We start from the raw sequence: 17,014 nt of genomic DNA on the forward strand, positions 1-17,014 counted from the left end.
AATCCTCCAGAAAGGAGGCATAGAGGGAACTTACCTCAGCATAATAAAGGCCATATATGACAAACCCCCAGCCAACATCATTCTCAGTGGTGAAAAACTGAAAACATTTCCTCTAAGATCAGGAACATGACAAGGATGTCCACTCTCACCACTATTATTCAACATAGTTTTGGAAGTCCTAGCCATGGCAATCAGAGAAGAAAAAGAAATAAAAGGAATACAAATTGGAAAAGAAGAAGTAAAACTGTCACTGTTTGCAGATGATGTGATAGAGAATCGTAAACATGCCACCAGAAAACTACTAGAGCTAATCAATGAATTTGGTAAAGTTTCAGGATACAAAATTAATGCACAGAAATCTCTTGCATTCCTATACACTAATGATTAAAACATCTGAAAGAGAAATTAAGGAAAGACTCCCATTTACCATTGCAACAAAAAGAATAAAATACCTAGGAATAAACCTACCTAAGGAGACAAAAGACCTGTATGCAGAAAACTATAAGACACTGATGAAAGAAATTAAAGATGATACCAACAGATGGATAGATATATACCATGTTCTTGGATTGGAAGAAGCAATATTGCGAAAATGACTATACTACCCAAAGCAATCTACAGATTCACTGCCATCCCTATGAAATTACCAATGGCATTTTTTACAGAACTAGAACAAAAAATCTTAAAATTTGTATGGAGACACAAAAGACCCCGAATAGCCAAAGCAGTCTTGAGGGAAAAAAATGGAGCTAGAGGAATCAGACTCCCTGATTTCAGACTATACTACAAAGCTACAGTAATCAAGGCAGTATGGTACTGGCACAAAAACAGAAACATAGATCAATGGAACAAGATAGAAAGCCCAGAGATAAACCCATGCACCTATGGTCACCTAATCTATGACAAAGGAGGCAAGGATATATAATAGAGAAAAGACAGTCTCTTCAATAAGTGGTTTTGGGAAAACTGGACAGCTACATGTAAAAGAATGAATTAGAACACTCCCTAACATCATACACAAAAATAAACTCAAAATGGATTAAAGACCTAAGAGTAAGGCCAGATACTATAAAACTCTTAGAGGAAGACACAGGAAGAACACTCTTTGACATAAATCACAGCAAGATCCTTTTTGATCCACCTCCTAGAGTAATGGATATAAAAACCAAAATAAACAAATGGGACCTAATGAAACTTAAAGCTTTTACACAGCAAAGGAAACCATAAACAAGACGAAAAGAGAACCCTCAGAATGGGAGAAAATATTTGCAATGAATCAACGGACAAAGGATTAATCTCCAAAATATATAAATAGCTCATGAAGCTCAATATTAAAAAAACAAACAACCCAATCCAAAAATGGGTAGAAGACCTAAATAGACATTTCTCCAAAGAAGACATACAGATGGCCAAGAGGCACATGAAAAGCTGCTCAACATCACTAATTATTAGAGAAACGCGAATCAAAACTACAATGAAGTATCACCTCATACCATTTAGAATGGTCATCATCAGAAAATCTACAAACAACAAATGCTGGAGAGGGTGTGGAGTAAAGGGAGCCCTCTTGCACTGTTGGTGGGAATGTAAATTGATACAGCCACTATGGAGAACAGCATGGAGATTCCTTAAAAAGCTAAAAATAGAATTACCGTATGATCCAGCAATCCCAGTACTGGGCATATACTCAGAGAAAACCATAATTCAAAAAGACAGATGTACCTCAGTGTTCATTGCAGCACTGTTTACAATTGCCAGGTCATGGAAGCAACCTAAATGCCCATCGACAGACAAATGGATAAAGAAGATGTGGTATATATATGCAATGGAATATTACTCAGCAGTAAAAAGGAACGAAACTGGGTCATTTGTAGAGACGTGGATGGATCTAGAGACTGTCATACAGAGTGAAGTAAATCAGAAGGAAAAAAAAGCAAATATCGTATATTAATGCATATATGTGGAACCTAGAAAAATGGTACAGATGAACCGGTTTGCAGGGCAGAAATTGAGACACAGATGTAGAGAACAAACGTATGAATACCAAGGGGGGAAAGCTGCAGGGGGGTGGGGATGGTGGTGTGATGAATTGGGCGATTGGAATTGACATGTGTACACTGATGTGTATAAAATGGATGACTAATAAGAACCTGCTGTATAAAAAATAAATTAAATTTAAAAAAAAAGAAAGCTTCTAGAGTTTTTCAATAACCAGGAAGGTAGATTCTCAACCAAGAAGTGTATTCAAATAGAGAGGAATAATACATAATTTTAAAGAAGATTTTACAGTTCTAAATTTGAATGCACCTGTTACCATTCTTTTAAAATCTTTAAAGCAATAAACTATAAAACCAAAAACTTAAATTCAAAATCAAAATCATAACAAGCAACTTAAACACGCCTTCTTCTTAGCTGATAGAACAGGCATCCCCAAATCAATAAGGATATTGAAAACCTGAACAACATATTTAACAAATACCACCAAGTTAATAGAGTACTGCATCCAACCATGGCTGAACTCATACTTTTCCAAGTGCATATGAATTGTTATCAAACGGACCATATGATGGTTTATAGAGCAAGTCTCATCAAATATGAAAAGACAAATCATTCAGATTATGTTACCTGATTATGAAGAATTAAGGTAGAAATAAAAACCACAAAAGATAAATAGTAAAACACAAATTGCTTGGAACTTAAACAATGTACTCTAAATAACCTGTGTGTCAAAGAAGACATCTTACTGGTAATTAAAAATATTTGATATAAATTTTAGTGAAGATAACGACTTATCAAAATTTGTATAAGGATCTGGCTAAAGCAGTACACACAGGATCGTTTATAGACTTAAATTCATATATAAGAAAGGAATAACAGCCTAAATTCAATTATCTAAGCTTTCATCTCAAGAAACTAGAAAAAGAATAATAAATTAAACCCCAAAAAGTAGACAGAAGGAAATAATGAAGATCTGCAATTGATTAAAGGGAAGATAAAGTTGGTTCTTTACAAAGATTAATAAAATTAATAGCAAGAATGATCAAGGAAAAAATTACCAATATCAAGGATGAAAAAGAAGACAATACTACATATCCTAAACACATTAAAAAGTTAATAAAAGCATATTACATCAATCAATTTGAAAAGCAAAATGAAATGTACAAATTCATTGAAAAACAGAACCTACAAAAACTAAGATGAAAGAGAAATTCGGAATCTGTTATTAAAGATCTTCCCACAAAGAAAATTCCAGACTTATATGGCTTCACCAATGATTTCTATTAAACGTTTAAGGTAGAAATAATGAATATTCATAACCTTTTCTAGACAAAAGTTAAGGAGTCAGTACTTTCCTTATTTGATGATTCTTTAACACAGAGATTATAAGAACTTTAATAACATTAGGAACCTAGACGTTATGCTGTGTTATAAAATAATTCTAGAGGAGTTTTAACCCTTACAACAATCTTTATTAGAATAATGAAAATTATTTCATTTTACATATTTTAAACACATAACCATACTACTCAAGACTGATTTGTAATTGTCTATCATCTTAAAGAAAAAGAGCCCATAGAATTGTTACTGGATTTCAGTAAATTTTTATTTAGGTGGCCAGAAGTATAGAGAGTGGTACTTCAATTGAGTTCTACTATTTAAAGATCCTTTGATGATAAATGTGTAACAGTGGAAAGTGTGCTAGTTTGGGATTCAGAAGACCCAGGTTCTAATTTGGCATCAACTACCTGTTACCTTACAGGCAAATACATAGTATCTCAGAGTCTTTGTTCCCCATCTGTCCATTGAAAGGTCTGGGCTAGAAAATCTTTAAGACCCTTGATAAATCTGATGAAACTTGAGTTGTCTTTCTTTTCTACCTCATCGAGATAGGCAAGTGACAAGATGTAGAGAGATTATTCCAGGCACTGAGTTGCCACAATTATTACCAACACAAGAGAAGTCAAAAACACTATCCTATGAGTGAGATTACTGATTTTCTTCATGCAGTGATGCTGACAGGTAGCCCTGGGTAAACGGTGTGAGTTCAAAAACTTGTTTATTTACCTTGTTTTTCCTAAGCCTGTGGAAAAACATAGGCAGGCACCCAAGGCAACGCGTTCTGTATGTCACAATTTCAAGGCACCTTTTTTGCTTAAACCCTTCTCTTTATATTCTAAGTCATTTTTCTCTGCCCATACACCTCCCAAACTTCACTCAAGTTCTTCCTTTTCTCTTGTTGTCCTAAGAATGTCAAAATTATTGAGTCTTTTCATTTTTATTATGCCAGTGTACCCCTGAGTAACTCGCTGACAGACACCTGTTATAACTGATGTATTAATGTTCACCCAGTTCTACTGATTTAAGATATTTTATTTTGAACAAAATGACAAAAAGTATTTCCAAACATGTCATAACCATGTGTTTATACATTTTCCTTTGTGAAACCTCTAACCAAAAAGATTTGATAGACTACTTAACTTAATGCTTTCTCCAACTTCAGTATAGTAGATTTACCTTCTAACCAATACCATCCATCATACTATTTATAAGGGAGAATTTGCATGAATTTTAATATCAGTCTTTCTGAAACAGTGGTAATTGTATGGTGTGTATTGTAACTGTTTTTACCAGGTTACAGTAGGGCCTCTTCCACAATCAGAATACATGTTACTAAATTGCCCTCCTTAGCAAAATTTTCTTTTCTAATGACACATGTCATATTGGTGCTGTTTTAATCAATGATCTTAGCCTTTGTGGGAGCTGACAGACATGGGGATGTCAGAAATGGCTGTGTTTTTGAAACAGATGCTTTCAGAGCAAAACCTTTAAAGTAAAGGAAATGAGAATATTTTGGCTGTGTCCCTTATCTTTGTTCTGCAATCCTTGCTTGGGAATTTCTAGGGGAAAACAGACTGTTTCATCATGGTTTTATAAACCATTGCTGGGGCACACCTATGATAAATATGTTCATTCCAGATGCCTATTAAGTGATTTGTAAAGAAAATCTAGGGAAGATATTCATGCAAGTATTAAAACATTAGTTTGTGTTTTCTTAGTGATTTCCTGAGTGATTTTTAGTTGTTGTTGCTTTACCTGCTAAAATTAAGGTACTTCTTACATTCATTTGCTGGACAAGTCATCATTGCAGTTTATACCTCATATGGTCTAAGGAATAGAGTCCTTTTTCTTTGTCCAAATATCTGTCAGTGTACCCCTTTTTTATATGTCAAATAAGCAGAACATGATTCACATTTCTGTCTGATAAGGATTTTTTCTACTAAAAGGATTAAAATTGAGAGCTGAATAATCATTTTACTAAGACAGAAGTTCTATTTTATTTCTTTTATCCCAATAATAATCACCAATCCTTTTTCTGCTATGTTAATCAAATATACGTGACTACCGTTCTATGGTAGCAAATACATATAACAATCTCAACCAAAATGCTTTCTTTTTTTTTTCATCACTATAACCATAGAATTTCTCTCTTTCTACTTCCCTTTTACTTCCCACAAAGGACAATAACTTTTGGCTAATTTTATTTCCCCATCTCCTTCTGCCTTTCATACCCACGCATAACACTTTCCAAATACCTTTATTTTCTCCTTACTTTTTAAAATTTGTGTGTTGGGGGGTAGTTTAAGAAAAAGAATCTCCTTTATAGGTGCCAAATGAGTTTTATAAGTGCTTACTTAGCATTCTTATTACACATTCCCTGAGAGCCTTGTGTTAAGTTTCCTTGTTCAATGCTGTATCCTATTTAGTTTATCTTTCCTTATTTAAAAAAAAAAATCAGTTTGGGCTCATTCATTGTTTGGAGTATTTTTTCAAGTATTTCTTTCAGATTAAGCATGCGTATGATATGCTTTCTCAGTTACTGCAAGTCCTAGATTTTCTCTCTTTCATCCTGATTGGTTATCTTCGCTGGTAGAAGGTTCTTGAGTTGCAGAATTTATGTGAAAGTAGTCTGTAGACACTTTGGCTTCCAGTATTGCAGATGAGAAGTCTGATGTCTGTCTGATTCTGGTTTTCTTAGAAAGTAAAAAATTCAAGGGCACTTTCAATTTTTATGTTCAGATCTTTGCTCAGTTCAGTGAAGTTTGTTTTAATTTTTTTCCTAGTTTGGTTTCTAGGCCATAATTTCTATTACTTCACCTGTTCCTTTTTCTCCTTTTGTATGATGTTGTGTCTGTCATCTAAGCCTCTTAGTGTTTTCCATTTGCTTTTTTTTTCCTTTTTGTTTTATTATTTGAGATACTTCCTATACTTGATCCACCAGGTCACTAATTGTAATTACATCAGTCAACTCATTCTCACTTTTAATTCTTTTACTGAATTTTATAGATCAAAAAATCATGTGTTTAAGTTCCATAAGTCTTTTGAGAATTGCACTTGAATCTCTGTAAGTGCCTTTTTTATTTTGCTATTCAGGTGCTCATCTCTCTGTTCCAGGAGTGCAGGTTTACTTGGCCCACTTCTCTGGCTGCTTGGCTTCCCAGGAAGGAAGGTGTTTTTCTCTTTGGACTCATTGGGACTCAGGTTTCCTTGTTGGAATATTCTTAATTGTAGAAATCCTGTATGGGGTAAAAAGAGATTTCTTGCCTTGTGGGTGTGGAATTTAGGGACAGCCTGTTAAATCTCTCTTACCACAATCATAAGAAACTGTTTTACAGCCTGGTTTCCCTTCATGCTGCAAGCCATGAGAGTAAAGGAGACGTATCACCTTCATGTAGCCCTGTCCTGGACATTGAGAGCTCAGGGAGACTCAGCATTCTCAAAAGGGATGAAGTTGAACTCCCTTCAGCCTACTCTGCTGGGTTCTATAGATCTGGAACACCACGCTTTACATAAGGCTCTGAAGCTTTCTGGTCCTTGCACAGAATTTGTTTCAAGTTCTCTCCATAGGGATTTCACTAATTCTGAGTCTTACTAGACATTTGGTGGCAGCTGCTGGCTTAGAGAGGCAGATGGATGAACGGATGTAGGAAGACAAATAGTATATAGGTTGTGTTTTTGGTACACCTTCTAAGTTCCTTTATAATAATCATAGTAGTAATAGTAATAATAATATTTAATAAGCTATAATTTACCACATTCTGCCTGTCATATATTCTATTATATAGGTGCTAACTTAGAATTAAGGAGAAAGAATTCTGGAGACTTGGATTCAAGTCATGTTTCTGACATTAATCATCTGTGAGATACCGGACAGGTGATTCAACCCCTCTGTGCCTGGAAGATTAGAACAATTGTAATAATGCCCTTTTGGAGGTATTACACTTCAGGGGCATCTACCTTGTCCACTACTCTCCCTTCTCCCAGCCTCGTTTCTGAGAACTGCTTTGCCAATAAGGCTGTGTAGGCAATCCTGCTTGTACTGTCTGATCTTGTTTCCCCAGGTACAGCTGATGGGGTCAGGTGTAGATGGTTGACCCTAACTGGGTTAGATGGAAGACCTTTGCTCAGAATTGAGAACTTAGAGACTCTTTTCAGTCCCAACAGGCCACTTGAACCGAGGGCAGGCTAATACAGATGCTAAGGATGCTATTGTGGGTAGCCAGCCATCTCAGCCCTCTGTGAAGAGAAGTCAGAAAAAGCCCATTGGCACAGAGATGAGAGCAGGTAAATCTGAGATTGAGAGAGAGTGATGTAGGGAGAGGATTTCCTTGGTTCCTGACAGATTTCTAGTTTCTACTTTCAGTCTGTCTCCTTAGGTTTGACCAAATTTTCTCTTCTTGGGATTTATGAGTTTGCTTTGAGATTAGTAACAAATTCTGCCTATTTCCTGTGTACTTAAGTTAGTTTGAGTGAGTTTCTGTTGTTAGCAACCAGAGTATTCCTAAGACCTTATCATTATAGCTGGCTCAGTGAGTATACAGAGAAAATGAGAAAGTAAAAATGTCTCAGAAGATAAGCAGAATCACACTGACACATATGCTTACGTATCTGTAGTTTAGGTATTTTCTTTGTGTGTGTGTGTGTGTGTGTGTGTGTGTGTGTGTGTTTTGCTCTCTCTCTCATCTATCTTTTTATGTATTTTAATAACTTCTATACTTTAAACCAGGGCTATTAGTACTGTATATAAGTAATTCCAGTCAGAAGTTGGAGAATCTTGTAGCAACTATTTGAGATGGACTTCAGCCACATTTTGGAATCAGTCTCCTTTTTTTCACCCTGTATTTCTAGACTTATAGCAAAGATGGGGAAAAGAAGTCAACATGCTGGCCCTTTGAAGTCCAGCCTGCATCTCTATTGCTCGTAGATATTTTCTGTCTAAGGAAAATTAGTCTCCTTCGGGTGAATGGTGTATTTTTCCATAAAGGAAAGCATGTCCGTGGGGGAAAAGGTAGTTTCAGCTTTGACAGTTTCTTCTAAACTTACATCCCTAGGAAAGGAAAGATGAAACAATTCATGTTTCCTCAAAAGTCACTACATTAGGTGAGTTAATCTACTACCAGCAGTGAAAAAATAATCCCTTCTTCTAGCTACTCTTTTCAGTCATTCATCCAAGATGAAGATAGGAGAAAACATCATCTCCCAGTTTGTATTTGTCAGTGTCCAATCATGAGAAGAGAAACTGTTCAATATATTTTAACAGAAGGGATTTAATGATACAGAAAATTCATTACATAGGGGATGAAAAAGCTAACAGAGCAACTTGGGGGCATGAGATCACCGGGGATTAATAGGAAACTTGGAGAGACAACACGAGGAAGGGGTATCATCAAAGCCCAGAGGCCAGAGTCATCAGACAGCTATGAGACCATGAGCAGGGCTGTCCTGGCAGGAGTTGGGACTATGGAGAAAAGGGCTCTTGGACCATGAAGGGCATGTGCCTCTGCCAGAGAGGAGATATTGCACAAGGCAGAATAAGAGAAGAATAAATACTCTGACTTCTCCCGTTCTTGCATATTCTAGTGCCTCTTATTGGATGAACCCACCTAGAAGGCAGTTGGCAAAGGATCCTGGGAGATGTAATTCCCTGAGATGCAGAGCAGAGGAAGGAAGGAATGGGAAATGGATATGAGAGCTCGCAGGCAAACTCTACCATACAGCCCATGGAACTCTTGAAATTGCCCTCATCTCTGAACATCCCTATTACTCTTTCTCAAGCTCAAATCCAGGAGGAATATTTTAGTTTGCGCAATGGTTTTTATCAGGTGATGGTACTACCCCTATAGGGAACATGGGAAATATATGAGAGCATTTGTTTATTTGTTTGTTTCCATAGTGCTTGGGGATTGTATGTGCTACTGGTATTTAGAGGGCTAGAGACAGATGCTCCATGTCCTGTTTGGGCCACCATGAGGTGGCCCAATACAATAAAGAACTACCACATCCAAATGCCAGTAGTGCCCCCTGGAGAAACATGGTGATTTTATGTTACAAAGTCATCTGAAATGGAAAGAGCTGCCTTTAGAAGCAGTAAGTTCATGGTAGAGGTTGGATGAGCCTTGTCAGGGATATTGTAGGGAGTATAACAAACTCAGATGGTGAGAACAGAAGATAGGGTTGAGGTTGGACTTAACCTCTTGGTCTCTGCTATCCTTAAGATTTTGTAATACCTTTGATAATTACGAAAATAGCAATATTTTTTCTGTGCCTGTTATGTATCAGTCTCTGTGTTGAATGTGTAAAACGTTATCTCATTTATTTTACCAGAGTAAAATAGTGAGGAAGATAATACTGTTGTTTACATTTTGTAGATAAGGAAACCGAAGCTAAAGGGGGTCAACTAACTTGCCCAGATTACCCTATTAGAAAGTGACAGAGGAGGAACAGGAACCCAAATCTGTCTTACTCTTAAACCCGTGTCCCTAGGTAGTATGCACTGAGGCTTCCTTGTTCCAGTTCCTACGCCCCCCTTGTCTCTCCAGGTTTTGAATCTTCCCATTGGGATCTGTGTTATGCAATATAATTGTATCATCTGTGTGCCCTTCTTGCTATGGTTGCTGGTGCTCAGGGCGCAGCAGTTCCAGGAAGCCATTCAGGATAGACTCAGACTGTTCAACTCTCACTTGGTCTCTGGAATGTCAATTCCTGACATATGACCCTGCTGTTTCTCCTGATGTGCTGGAGTTTATTTATTACTCACTCTGAACATACTCATGACTGAGAGCCCCCTCTGTGCTGACTGATAGCAAAGCAGGAATTTTCTGATAGTCTCTGTCTTAGCTGTGCTTTTATTTCTCATACCAGTAGACTAAATCGATGTTAGCACACGCTGGATCTCTGTACCTTCGTTCATTGACACAAAGGTATATGGAACAGTCACTGTGTACCAGGCATGCATATGAACACAGATCGGACCCTTAACTCGCATGGAGTTTATAGTCTAGATGCTATGCTGCCCCGTAGAACTTCCTGCGCTGTTCAGTAGAGTAGCCATTAGCCACACATGTCTCTTGAGCTCTTGCAATGTGGTAGTGCAAATAAAGAACAGAGTTTTCAATTTTATTTGATTTTAATTAATTATAATTTTGATTTAAATACCATACATGAATAGTGGCTACTGAATTGAACAGTGCAGGTCTGGAGGGAAAAATAGAAAATTGTGACAAAGGATGTACAGTCATTTAACATTTATGAAGTATCTGCGATGGGCAAATCAAGGGACAGAAAGAAGAAGATGACTTGGCATATTGGAGTTCACAGTCTAGGGAAGATGCAAACACTTAGATAGATATGTGTCATTTGTATAGGTTGGAATATAATCTGAAGAGAATGTGGGAGGAAGAAAGTGAGGGAGTGACTGACAGCCTGGAAAATCAGGAGCTGTTTTAAGGAAGAGGAAACTTCTGCGCTGGACCTTGAGGGATAGGGGAGCGGGCCAGATGGAGAGCCAGCGTTCCGGGTAGAGTGGGCTTTTTCAAGCTGGGCACTATTGGGGGCTAGATCATATTTTAACAATATATAGGTATTTCGGTCAGATAATTCTTTACCGTGGGGGGCTCTCCTATGTATTGCAGAATGTTGAACGACATCCCTGCCCCCTCCCCACTAGGGGCCATGCCTAGCATCTCAACCCTCGTTTGTGACAAACAAAAATGGCTCCAGTCATTGCGAAATCGTCTCTGCGGAACAAAAGAGCCTCTGGCTGAGAACCTCTGATGTAGAGGAGATGCTGTGCGAAAGCCACAGGGGTTTTGTATCGGGGAGTGAGGCCCTTAGGGTGGGAGCACGGGCCAGGAGGATGAAGCCGGCGAGAATGAGCAGATGAGTGTGGGGCCGGATAGCAAAGAGCTTCAGATACCATCTGGGGAGTGCAAACTCTCCTGTAAGCAAGCAGATACCATCTGGGGAGTGCAAACTCTCCTGTAAGCAGCAGAAAGCGGGGAGGGATTTTTGCCATAGGAGAGTGACAGGATTGATTTTGTTATTTTGGAAGGCAAACCTGAAGTGGGGTGTTCTCCAGCACATTGTGCCAGGTGGGAAGCAAACCAGGTTGGGGAGCAATGGGAAGCAGACCGTATCGGGGCTGGTGCCGTGGCTATGCCAGGCAGATGGTGCGTGCTTGATCAAAGGCCGTGACAGTGGAGATGGGGACCAGCATGGCTATTCAGCAATGCTTAAACAAATCGGATCTTTCCATTGATGTCTTGAGTGGATATACTGACGAACACATCCTTGGAGTGACAGACTTTAAGATATTTATATAACTTTTAAAAAACTTCATATTCTACACTTTACTATTTTATTGGAAATAGAACTGTTTTCTAGAGTTTAGATTTTTATGTGTAGACTTGTTGAATTAACAGTGCCAGAAAATATTGTTTTCCTACCTTTTTTTAAAAAAATTTATTTATTTATTTATTTATTTTTGGCTGTGTTGGGTCTTCGTTTCTGTGCGAGGGCTTTCTCTAGTTGTGGCAAGCGGGGGCCACTCTTCATCGCGGTGCGCGGGCCTCTCACTATCGCGGCCTCTCTGGTTGCGGAGCACAGGCTCCATACGCACAGGCTCAGTAGTTGTGGCTCACGGGCCCAGTTGCTCCGCGGCATGTGGGATCTTCCCAGACCAGGGCTCGAACCCGTGTCCCCTGCATTGGCAGGCAGATTCTCAACAAATGCACCATCAGGGAAGCCTGTTTTCCTACTTTTATTTGTATTGCTATATTGAGACAGGGAAGGTAAAAATACGATTTTTATCTTCATTTATTATGTATCATCATGGTGAATTTGAATATATGTACGTGTGACATACATGTATTTATCTGTCATGGTGTTTGGGTATAGTAAGAAAAATGTTAGCTCTTTTCATTATCAGAGTATTGGGGAGTAATGATTACAATTGCTTGATATACACATCCTGAATCAGAAAAAACAGTAATGAAGAAATAGAAACCCTGTGGTTTTTAGGTCAGTGCCTCTTTTAGAAAATATTTTGCTGTTGTGTGACTTATAGGTCATGTGATTAGTTCATTTAAACAGGCTCCTGTAATTCAGAACATAGAATAATTAGCGCAAAAGAGTTTATAAATTGAGGTTCTGAATATTCAGGGCTAGATTGACCTCTAGGGCACAGGCTATGTCAGGATTGAAACTGCAGCAGTGAATGAGCAAGTGGATGGATAAATAATAATATACGCATAGTACATAGATACATTCTATACACAAATAACAATGGTTGGTTTTCGAAGGTTATTTTAAGTGTAGGAAAGAAATGTCCCTGGAGATGTTTCTTTTTTCTGAGACTTAAAGATTTATTGGCATGAAGAGCAGCCTTCCCTGACTGAATTCCTATCACTAGCCCATTGGTCCTGATGGTTTAGCTCTTTTAATTTTATTCTATCTTGTCCATTTAAGTCCTTGTAAAGTAAAACATGTACTGTATATATCAGTACACAAGAAATTGTGTTGGGGATCATTGTTTCCTTTAGTTGGTTTTTATTTCTACAGTAAGAGAGGAAGGTCCTTGAAGGCAGGGGCCATCTCCAGTATGTTCTTCTTTGAGTTTTCTAGAAAAATAATTGGGATTCACTTGCATTTGAATGCTTCAGTTTGTGGTTGACATGCTTGAATGTTCGGCCGGCCAGTAGGCTCTGTGTGTAAAAATTAAAACAAACCCCAAATGCCAAACTGGCGGAGAATTGTGTTTCTTATGATAGAACTATGATTCATTGCTTGAGATCAGTCCATAAATCTTAGAAAACTCTCCGTCGCAGATTTCTTAGATTATTTTTCCTAGTGCAGTCCATAAACTCTGTCTTGCTCATTTCAAATATTTTTGTGCAAAAACAAGTTTCTATTGTTTTATGATACAAACCATTTGGTGTATTCTTAGGGGGAACGGGTTCTTGTCTATTTGTTTACTATTTTTGTTTACAGTGGAAGATGTTATTTCTGAACATATAGAATACCACACGCCACTCCAAGAGACCCTTTTAATGGAAAGAGGATAGTCTTATTTTCTTCCTGTTAGGCTTATCTTGGGGGTGAAGTAGAGAGGGTGTCATGTGTCAAAGATAGATAATTAGGAAACTGCATTTATTATAAGAGACAAAAATAGTACCTTATAGTAGCAGTAATAAGTTGGCTCTTTGGATGTATATTAATTGAAATTTTTAGGTCAGCAACCTGATAAAAAATCATATTTCGATGAAATGAACCTGCCTTTGGCACTTGAGACCTCTTTGAGGAGTTCTGAGGGCTCTGTCTTGCCTTTATAATTTCATCTCCCTGACTTGTTTACAATCAGGCCATATATTCTGTGGGCTTCAGTATTTTCTACTCAGAACAAGAACTAACAGTTGGCATCTTGACTCTGTGATTTATCCTTTTTTATTGCCTTGTTTTTGGCATTTAAAAAATTTTCATTTATTTCCAAATCCTATTACTTCTGACCATTGGAAAGCAACACCCACCGGAATGCTATTTTAAAAGGTGCTCGTATAGCATAAGCAGGTGCTGGACAGTGAATCAGTCTGGTTGCATTTTGTTCTCATTAAAACTTTGCACCCATCCCTATTGGTAGAGTGGAGAGGAAGGCTAATGATGGCAGGCAGACAGAGGCACCGACACTCTCTGCCGTTGGGAAGAATCTGCAGTCTTCAGATGGTAGCTACCAAGTAATTCTCTATCCTGTATTTTCTTCCTGTTTAAGAAAATCCAGTGGAGACTGGATGATGCTGGGCAATCTGTCCTATTTGTGAGAAATAGATAAAAACAGTGACATCTACTTGAAAATGAAAGAAACATTAGAGATTATCTAGCCAATGGGTTATCATTTTGATTTTGTTAGAACTCTTGAGCAAGTAAAATCTTTCACAAAATAGTAATGTTTAAAACAGTAATTATGATGATAGAATACTGAGTGTTTTCCAATGCTATTCTTGTTCATGTAAGAAACTGGAGGGTAGGAGAAGTAATGTATTTGCTAAAGTCACACAGTTATTGAGACAGATCAGGGTCCTTGATGGCATCATACAGCCAACTTCACCAACCCTGAAACCTTCTACTTCTAAATGTCTTTATATACTAGGTCATTACAGGTTTTTATTACATTAGCTACTGCCAGTCAGGTGTCTTGTGTGAGCTGAACACCATCTTAAGTACCTTGTAGGAGAACTAAGCTACTCCTACCAGTATAGCTGGTAATTGGCCAATTACCTTCAAGTCTCTGAACTGTTTCTGAGAGCCAGCCAGGCACAAGGCTAGGAGGTAGGGTGTAGGGTCTCTGCCATTCTCAATAAATGTGTAGATTGGCACCAGAAATGATGTGACACATTTTGGGATTAGAGTGGTTACACTAAGAAATAAAAGAGAAAAACCATGTTGAAGCATTTTTCTCTGTGTCACTGTATTTTAGGCTGTTGAGCCTGCTATAACAAAGTAGTATAGAGTGGATGACTTATAAGCAGCAAACATTTATTTCACACAGTCCTGGAGGCTGTGAACTTAAAGATCAAGGTGCTGGCCTAGTTGGTGTCTGTGAGGGCCTGCTACTGGTTCACAGATAGCTGTCTTCTCGCTGTGACCTCATGTGGCAGAGGGATGAGGGAACCCTCTGGGATCTCTTTTATAAGGGCACTAATCCCATTCATGAGGGCTCCACCCTCATCACCTACCTAATCACCTCCAAAAGATCCCACCTCCTAATACCATCACATCAGGGATTAAGTTCAACATTCAATTTTGGGGGAACACAGTCATTTAGTTTATAGCACACTATTAACTCTAACAGGAAAAGGACAGAAGCTATCCTGGTTGTGTGCTTAAAATTATTAAGATGAACCAAGAGATCATCAATGTAATGGGTTAATAAGGAAACTAGTCTGTTTGGAGATATCCCTGGCTAAACTTTGAGGTTTATCAGCAGTCATTTTCAACAAGGCTCTTAATATCACTGATTCTTGGAGTAACTGAACAAACTTGCTGATTTTCTCATCTTCCCAATGCCTGAATGTATATCATCAGTTCTAGGTTGACAGACAAGGAAAAAGAAAGAAAGAGTGAGACGTGAGAGGGAACAGCGAAATGGAGGCAGGGAGAAAAAAAAGTGACGAGAAACAAGGAAAGGAGGAGGATGGAGAAAAGGGCTCAGCATCTCCAGCAGGGATAAGCATGTTGTGGAGAGTTCAATGAGGGGTTGAAGAAACGAATGAAAATCTTGGGCCCTGAGTAAACATCAAGTGTGCATAAACATGGCAGCATATATTGATGGTTATTTCATGAAAGCGTTATCTTTAATTCCTGAAGACTTTATAAATGAAAATATCACTCGGTAATAGTCATCTGAGGGAAGACTTCCTGGAATGTGTGATCCTGGCAAGTCAATGGGCATCTTTGAGCCTCACTTGCCTCCTGTGTAAAATGAAAGTGTATCGTAAAATGGACCTCCTTGTATAGTGCTAAAATTCTCTTCTCATCTTTTTCTTTCAAAGTGGCTTAAATATTGGTCATTTATTGCTGTAACAATTATTTATCCACAATTAAAACAATTATTTATTTTACTTTCCTTAGATGTAATTAAAGAATGCATATGATTTGATGTTTTTATTTTTACTAAAGAAAATGGGAATGTTAATTTAAGATTATATAATCTCCAGTAAAATAACCATTATAAATTTTAATGTTGTTGCTTTAACTAAACCTTGTGTTCCCGTACTTTTATTCCTTTTTTTTTAATCAGGTGGTCTTTCCTCAAGTTACATTATTCCTATGCAGAAGCAAATATTTACATACCTTTTAATAGTTTGGGCTTTTGTCTTTCTCTTTAAAAGTAAAGCAGAAATGGGATTCCCTGGTGGCACAGTGGTTAAGAATCCACCTGCCAGTGCAGGGGACACGGGTTCAAGCCCTGGTCCAGGAAGATCCCACATGCCGCAGAGCAACTAAGCCTGTGTGCCACAACTACTGAGCCCGTGTGCCACAACTACTGAGCCTGTGTGCCACAACTACTGAAGTCCGTGCACCTAGAGCCCATGCTCTGCAACAAGAGAAGCCACCACAATGAGAAGCATGCACACTGCAACAAAGAGTAGCCCCTGCTCACCACAACTAGAGAAAGCCCGTGCGCAGCAACGAAGACCCAACACAGCCAAAAATAAATAAATAAATAAATTTATAAAACAAAACAAAAGTAAAGCAGAAGCTTTGCAAGATATTCCGCTTTTAGATGGTTGTATGTGCTGTTTCAATGTTGTTTTCCTCCTTCTTCCAAATGTCAAGTCTGTTTTTTAGAAAAGCTTAAAGGGTTATAGATGGCATTTTATTTTATATTTATTTATTTATTTCATAGTAGCATAGGTATCTTCCTTTGACTGTTGTATCAATTATGTTAGTTGCCTTTAATACAGTTACAGTTAACCTTCCGAAGTTAAATAAAGATGAAATGAAGAACCAAATATTGATAAAATCCATCAGACATGTTTCGTGGGAAAACATTAACCCGATGAAAAGTAGATGTCTGAAAACATTTGCAGTAAAGAGTAGATAAAAAGGTTTGACTTAAAAATATCAATTGTGATTTTATGGGGCAGAGAGGTTTTCTCTGAGTAATTTTCTTTTAATGTCT

The sequence above is a fragment of the Balaenoptera acutorostrata genome, chromosome 2, assembly GCF_949987535.1.
Source record: "Balaenoptera acutorostrata chromosome 2, mBalAcu1.1, whole genome shotgun sequence".
NCBI lineage: Eukaryota > Metazoa > Chordata > Mammalia > Artiodactyla > Balaenopteridae > Balaenoptera > Balaenoptera acutorostrata.